We start from the raw sequence: 13,709 nt of genomic DNA, 5'->3' as shown, positions 1-13,709 counted from the left end.
ATAAATCATTCTTTTTTAAGTCTCAGGGGGAAGAAACTGAAGATCCACAGTGAGGAAAATAATTAAGAAGATGGAATTCATATTCAAAGCTCAGGCTGGAGAGGAATGACAGAGACTGAAGAAGGCAAAGCAAAGTCTAGGAGCAAGAGAATGCTATTCTAGGCAGACAAAGCTGGCCATTGCATACATGCACCAGATGAGTGAGCCAGGGGCTGTGTGGTCCTCACAGATGATTGCAACGCTGGCAAAGCGTCCTCGGGTTCTTACAAAAGCTCCAAGAGCCCACATTTCACAGCCGAGGAAACAGGCTCAAAGTCACCTCGTGTGACATCAGATGTGTGCCCTTGGGGTTTTCCTCCCACTTGACTGTGGGCTGCCAGGCTTCTCCTGAGCAATCACTGGGGAAAGGGGCAAGCACTTGCCTGACAGGAAGAGAGGGAGGGAGAGGGGACTCTGCCAGGGATCAGCTCCAGACTCGTTGCTCTACCAGCTCTTGTCTTAAAACATTTGCCTCAGTGAGCATTGCATATGACTGTGCCATCCTTACTTTATGGGTTAATTATGATCCTATCGACAATCGGCTTAGTCTGGGACTGGGGCTACGAAGGCCCGGGGCAAGGGAGTCACGATCTAGATGTAGACAGCCTTTGACCTGGAACTTGGACGGCAGGTAGGTAGCTCTGATTTTACCTCCCACGAACTCTCGGCCATGTACAAGGGAGCTCCTCGTTTTCTTTTGTACCTTGTTTTCTTTGGTGTCTTGTTTTCTCTGCACCTCCGAGGTAACTCCTGACACTTTCCCCCACAGGATCCTGGGCAGCTGTTGCACTGAGTTACTGTGAACAAGGCCTGGATCTGTTTACCTTATCTTTCTAGAACCTGAGGTCTATGGAGATGATTGCAATGACGTCTTCAGTACGCCCATTATTGTTATGTGCAGTCCCCTTTGGAATCTGCCTCCATCACGGCTGCAAAGAAGTGGAGTCTTTGGAATTTGAACTTGCCTCAACTTGCATGAACCATAAAAACCCAGCAGCACAGCCATCAGCGGGCATGGCAGCTTTGGCTTGGATTCTTTTTCATCCCGCCTTTGTGTACAGACATCATCTGATCTACCAGGTGAACCCGAGAGGTTGTGACGCACAGGCGCCGGGACAGTCAAAGCTTGCATGACTGATTAGAGCCAGTACCAAGACTTACATATACGAATAAGGCCATCTTGGGCCTTTTAGACTCAGGATAGCCACCAAAAACACAGTCATACGCCATGAGTGGGACCCTGGCGGGTGGCCCCACAATAGGGGAGGGACAAATATGGCCAGACAGATAGAACTTAAGTGGGAAGTTTTATTGGGGGAACGGAAGGAAGAGAGGAGGAGAGAAGAGAAAGAAGAAAGAGAGAGAGAGAGAGAGAGAGAGAGAGAGAGAGAGAGAGAGAGAGAGAGAGAGAGAGAGAGAGAGAGGAGACATGAAAAGTCCTGTCTGCCTTTGGGGGCGCAGGGGGGATCGGGAGTGGGTCGAGTTAGTCTCTTAAAGACACCTTTGCACCTGCATAGTGTTGTAAGAGTCATCCATAGGACCCTGGGCTGGCTAGGGTACTGCCTGGGTTCATCCTGCCAGGTGACAGAGCCAGCACAATGCCTGAATCCTAACAAAGACCCCAGGAGAAACCTCCCAGCTGAGTCCAGCCCTAACTGCGGAATCATGGAATCCATGGAATCGGGAGTAAATACAAAGTTACTTTAATCAGTGTATGATTACTTCAGAGTGGCAAGCTAGGCAGCCGTAGAAAATGGACACAGAGCAGTTCCTGCCTGCAGTAGACTGGATAACTTCTCCAAAACAGATACTCAAGACCTAAACCCTTTTACCTGTGAATGTTAACTTATTTAGAAATAAACTTTGAAGATAAAATCAAATTCAGATGAGGGCTGAGCTGGTTTGTAACTGGTTTGTAGAGTTTTGTACCTAGCATGCGGAAAGTCCTGGGCTCTATGTCCAGCACCACATAACCTCAGTGTGGTGGTATATACCTGTAATTCCAATGTTCAGAGGGTTGAGACCCGAGGACCAGAAGTTCAAGGGTTATCCTTGATTGCATAGTCAGTTTAAGGCCAGCCCATGCTGCTGGAAGAGTAGGAAGAAGAAATCAGACACAGCCATACTGGATTAGAAAAAGGATATGTGGTTTTCTATCTAGAGACACAGAGGCAGGGATGGCAGTGGTTCAGCTGAGAGAACAATGCTGAGAATTGCCAGGAGCTTCTAGAGCACTGGCTCTCAGCCAGCGGGATCGAATAACCTAGGGGTCACCTAAGACCAATGGAAAACACAGATATTTACATTATGATTCATAACAGTAGCAAAATTACAGTTATGAAGTAGCAATGAAAATAATTTTATGTTTGGGGGTTACCATAACATGAGCAACTGTATTAAAGGATTGCAGCCTCAGGAAGGTTGAGAACCACTGTCCTAGAAGCTCAGAAGAGGCAAGAAGATTTCTCCCACGGTATATTCGGAGGGATATACTCTGGACAGCATCTCAGCTTCAGAGTTAGCCTCTAAATTTGAGAGAGCTTTGTAGATAAGGCTGGCTTCGAACTCTGAGAGTCACCTGCCTCCACCTCCTGAGTTCTGGGATTAAAGGTGTGCTCCACCATACCTGGCTTTATTTTCTTTTTAAGTTTTAAGATTATAATAAGTATGGGGCAGTGGTGGCACACACCTTTAATCCCAGCCTTTGGGAGGCAGAGGAAGGTGGATCTCTGTGAGTTCGAGGCCAGCCTGGCCTACAAAGTGATTTCTAAGACAGCCAGGGCTACACAGAGAAACCCTGTCTCAAAAGAACAAAACAAAGTAAAAAAGCCCCCCCCCCCAAAAAAAGAAAAAGATTATGATAAGCAAGGAAAGACTGAGGAAGAGCCCAGGCTGAAGGAGACTAACGAGACATGACAACCAAGTAGAACCTGAGTCACAGAATCCCGTGTTGGAACATAGTCAGTGTGAAAACAGGACTGTACTGAAGGGAAGGATGGGCTGTACTTGGTCCCCCCACCCCTTTGGGGTCCTGCCACCCAGCTCCCAAATAAATACACTTATTCTTACCTATGAACTCTCTGCCTTAGCTTGACTTGACTTATTTCTAGCCAGTTTTTTTTTAATTTAAATTAACCATTTCTCTTCTATGTATTACCTCTGTACATTTTATCTTTATTCTCTATGTCTTTCTTCCATTCTTACTCTGAGGCTGCTTGTGTGGCTGGGTGGCCGGCCCCTGGCATCCTCCTGTCCTGTCCTCCTTTTCCCACTCCTCTTCTTCCCCACCCCTCAGCCTAGAGTTCTCTTCCTATTTATTCTCTCTGCCTGGCAGCCCCTCCTATCCCTCTCCTGCCTCGCTATTGGCCCTTCAGCTCTTTATTAGACCAATCAGGTGCTTTAAGCAGGCAAAATAACACAGCTTCACAGAGTGAACAAATACAGCGTAAAAGAATGCAACACATCTTTGCATCATTAAACAAATGTTCCACAGCATAAACGAACGCAACACAACTTAAGCTGGTATTCCATGGCATAAGGCAGTGAGGTCAGTGCCAGCGATTACAGGGTGTCACAGATGTCAGAGATGGTGTCAGAGGATCTGAGGGGGGTGGCTATGTGAGGATTCTCTTCATATCAGAACTTTGGAGAGCGAAAGCAGTCAGTGTTTGTAAGGATTTGCTTGATGTCTATATTGTTGACTAGGGCATCATGGAGTGTGAAGCCATAAATACTGTCTTCTCATTGTTATCTCCTGGCATGATATATCCAATAAATATGTGCAGATAAACAGATTCCACTTTAGACATGGAAAAAATGTCTGTGACATGCTAAGTGGCAAAAATAGGATGCATGGGGCTAGGGGTGTAGCTCAGCTATTAGAGTGCTTGCCTAGCATGCATGAAGTCTTGAACTTGTTCTCTAGCACTGACTAAACCATCAGAAGATGGAGGCAGGAGGATCAGAAGGTCAAGATATTCCTCAACTACACATCCGGTTCAAGGCCAGTCTGGGTTTCATGAGATGCAGTCTAAAAAAACAGGAAAAGTTAAACAAACAAAAGAATAAGACACAAAATAACTCATATAAGCTGGACACGAGGGTGCACTCCTATAACCTTAGTGATTAAGAGCAGAAGGATTGCCAAAGAGTTGAGACTAATTTGGTCTATCCAGTGAGTTACAGGCCAACCAGAACCACAAATCGGCACCTCTCTCAAACGTAATTACTTAATTAATTAAAATTTAAAAACAAATCAAAGCAAACCTATGGAAGGTTCCCACTTTTAGCTTTGAAAATGCCTATGTCAATATTTGCATAAATAAAAAGACCGCCAGGCGGTGGTGGTGCATGTCTCTAATCCCAGCACTTAGGAGGCAGAGGCAGGTGACTCTCTGAGTTCGAAGCCAGCCTTATCTACAAAGCAGGTTCCAGGTATATATGTATTTTTATTTTGTGTGTCTGTGCGCTTTACTTGTAGGCACATCTGTGTCATGTGCATGCCTGGTGTCCACAGAAGACTGATTTCTCTGGAACTGCAGTTACCGACAGTTGTGAGCCACCATGCAGATGCTGCTAACGGAACCTGGGTCCTCTGCCAGAGCAGCAGTTGCTCTTAACCAGTGAACCATCTCTTCTGGTCTCCTCATTGTGTAGTACTGGCTGGTCCGGAACTCACCACGTAGACCTGGGTCAGCCTTGAACTCTCAGAGGTCCATCTGCCTTAGACTCCTGAATGCTAGAATTAAAGACATGTGCCATCTCATCCAGTTGTCTTAAGACTTTTTAAGTGTACTGGTCTGAGGCTGGGAGATGGCTCATTAGGGGTAGCACAGGCTAGCCACTCAAGCCTCACACCCTGAGTTCAATCCCTGGGACTCACACAGTAGAAGGAGAGAATGTACCTCTGAAAGTTGTGTCCCTGCCAATCATAACTGTAAGAGAAAGATCAGGAGTTCTTATATGCCTGGGCTGTATCTGATGATCCTGTCTCAAGTAAACAACAAACAGGGGCTGGAGAGATAGCTCAGTGGTTAAGAGCACTGACTGCTCTTCCAGAGGTCCTGTAGTTTGAGTCCCAGCAACCACATGGTGGCTCACAACCATCTATAGTGAGATCTGACGTCCCTCTTCTGCCATAAAGGTGCATATGTAGATAGGGCACTCCTATCCATAAAATGAATAACCAAAATCTTTTTTAAAATGCAACAGAGACTAGTTAATTATTTTGTAGAGTGTTCCTTAATTTGCATGTGTGTGATATTTCTTTTATGTAGATGCATGTTGTGCCTTAGTGGGCAGGGTGCCACAGATGTGACCTTCCCTCCTTGGTATGTTACATCCAGGGCCCATGATGTCATTATGTCCAATTACTAGTGGTGTTTACCTTGGTCACTTGGCTTAAGGTTTCTCCACTCTAAAGTCACAATTTTCTTCCTTTGAAATCAATACAAAAAATTGTTGAGAGATGGCTCAGCAGCTAAGAGCACTGCCTGCTCTTCCAGAGGGCCTGGGTTCAATTCCCAGGAACGACATGGCAGTTTACAATTGTTTGTAACTCCATTTCCAGGGGCTCTGACATCTCACACCAGTGCGCATAAAATAAAAAGTTTTTTAAGAAGTGTTTTGAGGCCAGACTTGGTGGCGCACACATTTAATCCCCGCACTTGGGAGGCAGAGACTGTATGAGTTCAAGGCAAAGCTGTCGACATAGTGAGTTCTAAGCCAGCTGGAAAAATGTTGTGAGATGTTGTCTTTAAAACATATGTTTTGGGGTGTGGGGGAGTATTCACCTGAGTACAGGCACATGCATCTCTGTGAAGGTGGCGTGTAGAGGGGGACTCTGAGTATCCTGTTCTGTCACTCTCCACCTTATTCTTTTGAGACAGGGGATACTCACTGAATGCAGAACTAGGTTGGTGGCCAGTGAGAGCCAGAGATGGCTTTACCCCAACTCGCCACAGCCTCTCCACAGTGCCGAGGTCACAGTCTACCTTTTCAAGGGTGCTAGGATCTAAACTCAGATCCTTTATGCTTGTACAGCATGTTCCTTTACCCACTGAGCCATCTCTCTAGCCAGGGAAGATTATTATTATTTTGGTTTTTTGAGACAGGGTTTCTCTGTGTAACAGCCCTGGCTGTCCTGGAACTAGCTCTTGTAGACCAGGCTGGCCTCAAACTCACAGAGATCCGCCTGCCTCTGCCTCCTGAGTGCTGGGATTAAACGAGTGCACCACCACCAAACTAGCTACAAATACTTCTTCAAGTGACACTTCTGGAGTGTTTTACAAGGATACAATGAGAGCATGAAACCGAGTGCCCTAACTCAGTTTGGGACAGTGGGGAAACCTTCCCTAAATGGCTGACATTAATGCTAACTCCTAAGGGGTCAGAAGAACTTATCAGGGCAGAGGGCTAGAGGAAGGATGGGGAGAATGTTCCAGATACAGGGAATTGCATGGACAGCTCTGCATCCAGTGTTGATAGAGAAAGACTGAACAGAAAATGGTGAGTGACCATGGTGAGGCACAGAACTTGTTGGCCTGGAACAGCTTCCTCTCCTGGAGGCAGTAACTTCTTCCTGCTGGAGAAGGCACACCAAGAGGAAAGGACGGAAGGAGGGGCTAGAATGCTCAGAGTTTCTGGTGCTCAGGAGAAACCAAACATCTGCCTTTCTTTCTTCTTTCCTCCCTTCCTCCCTCCCTCCCTCCCTCCCTCCCTCCCTCCCTCCCTCCCTCCCTCCCTCTCCTTCTTTCTTTCTTTCTTTCTTTCTTTCTTTCTTTCTTTCTTTCTTTCTTTCTTTCTTTCTTTCTTTCTGAAATTTTCTCAATATTGGCAAGTAGCCAAACAGCCTTCGAGGCACCAGCTTTTCGCCTGTGCATGACTGAGCCATTTCTTCAGCTGTCTCCCGTTGCATGGACCTTGATGTTATTTTCGATTGTTGACTGTTATAAGCAACGCCATGATGAACATTTTGGAATGGACAGCTGAGACACCATCTCAACCTGTGGAAGTTTGCTCAGGGCTGAACAGATGGCCCCATGCTTACTACTGCTCTTGCAGAGGACTGGAATTTCGTTCCTAGCATCCACATCAGGCTGTTCTCTCACTCCTGTTCCAGGACATCCGACATACTCTCCTTGCCCTCTCGGGCACCCCCGCAACATACATAGATAGTATTAAAAAAAAAACTTTTTAGAAAAAGAAGGCGTGCTCAGAACAGCTAGTTATAGTATCTCACTCTTCAGACCCTCTGTCTGTCGCTCACCCTCCACAGGCTTTCCAAATCTGTGATACTCTAGTTCTCTGTCTTTTAAATTTCCTCAAGGTCCCAATCAATTTTGCTGGGCCATGGTGAAATTGCCATTAATAAAGGCTCTGTGAGGTGGTGGGGATTTGGGTCTAACCCGGGACGAGCGAACAGCAGGTCTTGGCTTGGGGGCCATTCCCAGTCAAATTCTGGCCTTACTGACTCTGCTGTTATGAATCCTGGGGGGGAGGGGGGTCAAGGCAGAGGCCTCTTCTTTAAGCACACGGCCTAGCAGGTCAGTAAACACGGTCTTTGTGGATACGACCCCCAGCTCTGGTAAGGCTGGTGTGGAAGACATAAGGGCTGAGAGCCCAGGAACCAGAGAAGCCACACCGCACAGGGACAGACCCTGGAGTCCTCTCAAGAGCCAGCAGGCAGGACCTTGGCCCCAGCTCTCCCCAGTGTCCCTCTGGGCCACTGCCTTTGTGTTGTAACTGGAATGTTACTATGAGAGTCAAAGGCCAACTTGACAGGATGAGGACAAAGGGTGGATAGGCAGAGCGGCTTTCCTTGTCCCTAAGGGAGACAATAGAAAACTTTTCTCTTCTAGAATAATGCTAAATTTATTTTTTAGCAAAATAGTAATAACGACAATGTCTCTATGGACTGAACATTCTAGGCTTCTTGCTAAAGCAGTGGTTTTCAACCTATGGGTTTTGACCTCTCTGAGGGGGCTTCCCAAATCAGATATCCTGCATATCACATCTTTATATTCCAATTCATAATCATAGCAAAATAAAATTATCAAGTAGCAGCGAAATAATCTTATGATTGGGAGTCAACACAACATGAGGAACTGTGTTAAAGGGTCACAGCATTAGGGAGGCTGAGACACTGTGCTAAAGGGTCTTCGTATAGTCTCTCCCTGGCCCCCTCCAGCGTGGCCCCAGAATCCAGATCAGTCATCCTTCTCTTAGGAGTGGTTCAGGGAGACAGGCTCCCAACTACAAACTTTAAGAATTGATTTATTGCCGGGCGATGGTGGCGCACGCCTTTAATCCCAGCACTCGGGAGGCAGAGGCAGGTGGATCTCTGTGAGTTCGAGACCAGCCTGGTATACAGAGCTAGTTCCAGGACAGGCTCCAAAACCACAGAGAAACCCTGTCTCGAAAAACCAAAAAAAAAAAAAAAAAAAAAAAGAATTGATTTATTGTGTATGTGTGTGTGTGAAAAGCTTAAGAAGCCCTGCCCTAGAGAAATTTACGGCTGACCTAGCTGCACTCCCCATGTCTATCAAATAGGAAGAAGAAAAGTCAAGCTGCAGCTGTGTCCCACCCCAACGCCCGGTACAGCACAGCATAGCAGTCAGATGGGCCCAAGAAGTGCACAGCTCGGCTGTATCCTCTTGCTCCTCCGGGCTGTAGCCCCTCCTAAGCTGCCATCTGAACCCAGTGACAGTGCCCAGTGGTGGCATGAGACCCACTTTCCACACCCAGTGCCAAGGACACCAACCAGCCGGACTCCAGGCTGACTGCAGCACCTGGGCTTTTCCCAAGTCTCTTCTGGTAGACTTAGGTCCCAACATGTGGGCTGGTCATGGTGACCTACTTGAAAAGAATGTATATGGCTGTCTGCTTCTGGTGTTGAGTCAGGACCCAGGAGCTCTGAGGTTATTCCTGTCTAACCTGACCTTGCCTTGCTTTGGGCTCCCTGCAGCTGCTAGAGGGGGATGGGTGGCTGCCTGCTCACTCAGAGCTATGCTGGGGGTACTACTTGGGTGTGTGTGTGTGTGTGTGTGTGTGTGTGTGTGAACTTCATCCCACCTGCTTGTCACTCTCTGCAGGTGTTGGTCTTTGCTCCGAGCACAGATGAATCCATGGTTTCAAGGCTTGCATGCATGTTTGTTGTAGATGTAGATGCAAGTTCATAAGACCATGGATGTTAGGGCTCAGCTGTAAAGCGCGTGGCTTCCCTTGCAGAGGACCCTGGTTTGGTTCCCAGCACTCATGTGGCAACTTACAACTTTCTCCAGTTCTAAGAGAGCTAATCCCTTCTTCTGACCTCTGCGGGCAAAGTTCAAATGTGGTACACATATGTATATGTAAACAAAACACTCACACCCATAAAATTTATTTTGAAAAGAATATGCATGTGTGCATGCCACCAAAGGGCATGATGCCTACAGTTCAACCCTCAGTACCACCAAAGGATCATGATGGTATACTTCTGTAATGCCAACATTTGAGGGGGGGAGGTCAAGTTCAAGGTCACCTTACTTGGCAACACAATTAACCCAAGACTGGTCCCAGAAGCAATGCATCCCCCTCTGTGCTCTTGATTTCAGAGGTTCTGTTTCCAGAGATGCAGGGAAAGGAGCTCAACACTTGAGGATTACAGGATGATCTCGGGAGCCTGGCACACGATGGCGCTGCCTTTGTTCTTATTCTGAACTTGGGACCTTAGAACCATAAGGTAAACTGGAGAAAGAGCATTTGGTCCCACCCCACTTCTGGCCTGCACCCAGAGGGATTCCGGGATTGGCATGGCTAGGCAGGAGTGGCTCCAGGCAGGAGCAGCTCTCTTGCAGGTGGAGGGATCTGCTGTTCCCATGGCTGGGCTGGCCTAGGCTCACATGGCTGTCAATGCCTGGGCCTGACTCAGGGACCAGCCATCCCGTGGGGCCAGTTCTGGGCTCACACACCCACAACTGCCTGTTCATATGCTCCTTTTGGTTCAACCCAGGCCCTGGGGCTCAGCTTCTCCTTCTCTGACCTGAAGGACGCCACCCACAAAGTCCCTGTCATCTTCTCACCTCCAGGGAAATGACAGGGGTCTGGTCAGTGGGGAGGGACTTGGGACCTCTGATCAAGATGTCCCCTGGGACTCCCGTCTGGATCTTGTTCAGGTCCCCATTGTAGCTGCAGTGCAGACAGGGAACACATCCCTGCACACTTGTGTCCTCTCACCTGAGGCTCCATCATAGCCAAGCAGAGCCCTAATGAATGTCTGCTGACAAGGGGTCCCTCAGGCTGGGAATGCCATTCTCTTCTGTCTTCTGCTCATGTGGGAACACAAAAGAAACTGAAGAAGGGAAAAGATACTGCTAGTAGGAGATGCTATTCAAGGACAAAACATTCCTAGGCAAAGGAATAAGGTGACAGGCTGGGCGCCGAGGACAACCATGGACTTGGGCCTTCCAAGTATTATTTAGATGCCAGAGCCAGAGAAGTAGATGCGGGCCAGTTCTTGTCTGGAATATTCATTCAACACTTCTTAGCACCCTTGTGCTAGACTTGGGATAGTATACAGTGATCAAACAGATAGTAGGGGGTATACCAGTGTTCAGAAACACATTTTTGCTTTATTTTGACTGTCCTGCCTCAATAAACATCTGTAATATGAATGAATAAATGAATGAAGGAAGGAAGATGTGACGGCCACTTTAAGGAAATAGGATGGAGGAAAGAGAAGTCAGCCATACTGAAGCAGAGAGCCCACACCATAGGAAGGAAGGCTGTCGTGCTGTGCAAATGTAAGATCGGAGTTTGGACCCCTAAACTCCATGCAAAAAGTTGGGCATGGTCGTGGTGCGCCCGTAATCTCATCCTTGTGAGTACAGAGGCAGGAGGATTGATGGAACTTGCTGGCAAGCAGCCTAGCTTCAGGTTCTGGTAGAGACCTGGTCTCAGGGAATGAGACAGAGATAAGGCAGTCCATCCGACATCCTCCTCTGGTCTCTTCACACTTGCATGTGTGCACCCCACACACATGCATGCACGTATCTCACATACAAATACACCACACATGTTTGCACACAAAAATAAAGGTCTCCATGGTTTCCAGGGCAAGCCTTCGTAGTGGCTCGTACAGCTGCCACTGTGCCAGAGACGCTGGCACGCTCGCTACTGATGCAATCTGCTGTGAAAATTTCCACAGTCCACTGTGTTGAGCAAGCAGAGGCTGCAGAGGAGAGTCTGGATGGGGCCTCCATCAGCTAGAAATGGATAGTCATAGAGAGCCAGACAGATGCAAGAAGGGTCAGTTGTCACAGGGAAGTGACCATGAAGTTGCCTAGTACACCTGGGATGTGTCCTTAGGTTAGGATATGTGGACTTGCAAAAGACACCTCTCTGAGGACAAATCTTGACATTGGCCTTGCTCCACATTCAAAGCGGTTAGACCATTGGAGCAGAGAAGTAGCATGTCCCTACAACAGCGTGGTAGCCACTGCTGCTGCTACTCCTGGGGACCAGAGGTTTGCTTGGTAAGATAGAGAAGGTCAGACATAGATTCAGGCAGGCTGGCCAAACTGTCCAGCTTCCAGACTGCTAGTGCCTTAGCCACTGAGATCTCCCCTTCCTCTATTTCCAGTTCCAAGCTCCACCTTGAATAGATAAAGGTAAGCCCTAACCATGGGCATCTCCCAGAACATCATCTCTTTGGCAGGCATGATGCCCAGTACCCCTAAGCAGACTTCATAATGAAGTTATATCTAAGCACTCCCTTAACATGTCCCTTACAGAGCCCAAGATAGACTCAACATTTTGTACCATTTTTCTTAGAAGTGGTCCTCCCAATTAAATAAGATTCAGGCTTTAAAACAAACCATCAGCTCTGTAGAGCCAACACTCATTGGCCCATTGACCAAACCTCATGAAGAACTCATGCCCCGTAGCAGGCTTAGGATCCATAATGAGGGCTCCAACTTAGACCAGACAGTGCCCTTTGCAGCCTAATGCAAGCATAGCCAAGCTGCTGGGTTCAGAGTGCAGGGAAGGATCCTGTTAGCTATAGAAAGCTCAAGGAGTCGTCCTAGGTCATGTGGAAAATGGAACAAATGACACTTTAATGGGGCTCATATGGTCCACGGATGGGGCATTTCATGCTGACCCATGCTTGACCACTGGCTTAAAGTAAATTCTGTGATACAAGATACGACTGAACTGTGCACTTCAAAGGGGGAGGTTTCACAGTATATGAAGTCTACCTCTTACCAAAGGATGCTGAGCAGTCAATTGCTGTGGCACTGTGAATAGGTTAGCCCCAGACATAGCTAGTCCAGAATGACATTGCTGCCATGAGGTCTCCGGGCTACCTCCAGCAGGCTTGGCCACTCAGCTAAGGCTGTGAAGGTGTGTCTATGTGTCTGCTAGATCCCCACTTGGGTTAAGAGACAGGGTGGTGGATAGCTCTGAAAATAAAATAAGGTTCCTTCCAGGGACCGTGGAGAGGCTTTGGTTATCTGTCGGTTTGTACCTGTTTACTGCCTCTGCCCTTGGTACACTGTTAGCAAGCTCTTTGAACCGGGCACATGCTCATGCCAAGAGAGTTAATAGTTAACCAGAAAGTGTGTGTGAGAGGGAGCAGAGAAGCCAGGCCAGTAGCTTATACATGATTCCTGGAGTGGTATGCCTCCCTGTCCCCCTGAGCCATACTCCCTGCCCTTTTGTAGGGGTCCTAGACAGAGGTAAGACAAGAAGTTTAGGGCTCACATTAGGTTGTCCCCTAAGAGATCAACCTGGTTTCCAAAGGGCCTAGCAGAGCCACCCAGGTTCTAGCATAGGCTCCACCCCTTTGCAGGTATCCAGACACCTGGGCTTGGCTTGGGTGGTTTACAGAGTGTTAAGTAACCTGTTTAGTTTCATCTCTTAGATGCCTTGCAAGGGAGCACATGTGGCCAGAGAGAGATTCAAAACAGAAAATATTGCTACCCCTAAACCTTTCCCTGGGACACATGGCCAGACATATACACACATACATGTGGATATGTGAATATGCTGGGCACATTGGGATCCGTGTCTTCCTCCTTTTTGTCTCCAGGAAGGAAATACAAAGGTGACTGTAGACTAGATCCCACAGAAGGCAGACAGCAGAGTCCATTGTCACTTGTAGAATTGCTGGAAAAGTCTTTGCATGTTTTGAATCTTCCCACTTGTTCAACTCCATTCTTCTGACAAGTGGGCTGACTTGCTTAGGACCCCAGCTTGGTCACTCATCAACATGGTTGTTGAATCCCTAGACCTGCCCTGAAGACATCTATGGTCTTCATCTATCATAGGAGGTTAACTCGCTATTAACCAATGGCCCACCTGATGGTCCGCTGCTTCTGGGTCAGCCTTATATCCACGTGCATCCTGAGTCATGAGTCAGTGCCAAGACTAAGGGGTAATTTTCCTTTTAAGTGTTGAAGAAATATGCTTTGCAAATATTGGGAAGGGTGGTCCTATCAAAGGAAGGAAGCCAAAGACAGGTGCCCAAGAACTTATCACTCTTGAACACACTGCATGTGTCCAGTCAGAGGGTCACATGGTCCCTGGATCCTGGGTGCTGAGTGAGAAATAAGGCGGGTCATGTTCCAACACCTGTGCACTCACTCCTACTATGCAACCACGGAAATCAGAATTGGTTAGGACAGTTGCCC

At 47.6% G+C, this 13,709-nt stretch overlaps 1 long non-coding RNA gene across 1 annotated transcript; it reads left to right on the top strand.

Moving 5' to 3' along the window:
- The first annotated feature begins 480 nt into the window (after positions 1 to 480).
- On the top strand, positions 481 to 8,653 carry LOC130873771 (uncharacterized). Its single transcript, XR_009057032.1, has 3 exons — positions 481 to 670; positions 809 to 1,119; positions 8,590 to 8,653. It is a non-coding gene; the product is annotated as an uncharacterized LOC130873771 (long non-coding RNA).
- Positions 8,654 to 13,709: the final 5,056 nt, after the last annotated feature.

This window comes from Chionomys nivalis, chromosome 4 (assembly GCF_950005125.1).
Source record: "Chionomys nivalis chromosome 4, mChiNiv1.1, whole genome shotgun sequence".
Classification (NCBI taxonomy): domain Eukaryota; kingdom Metazoa; phylum Chordata; class Mammalia; order Rodentia; family Cricetidae; genus Chionomys; species Chionomys nivalis.
Note: the sequence above shows the minus strand (reverse complement) of the source record. Positions and strands in the feature narration are given on the sequence as shown.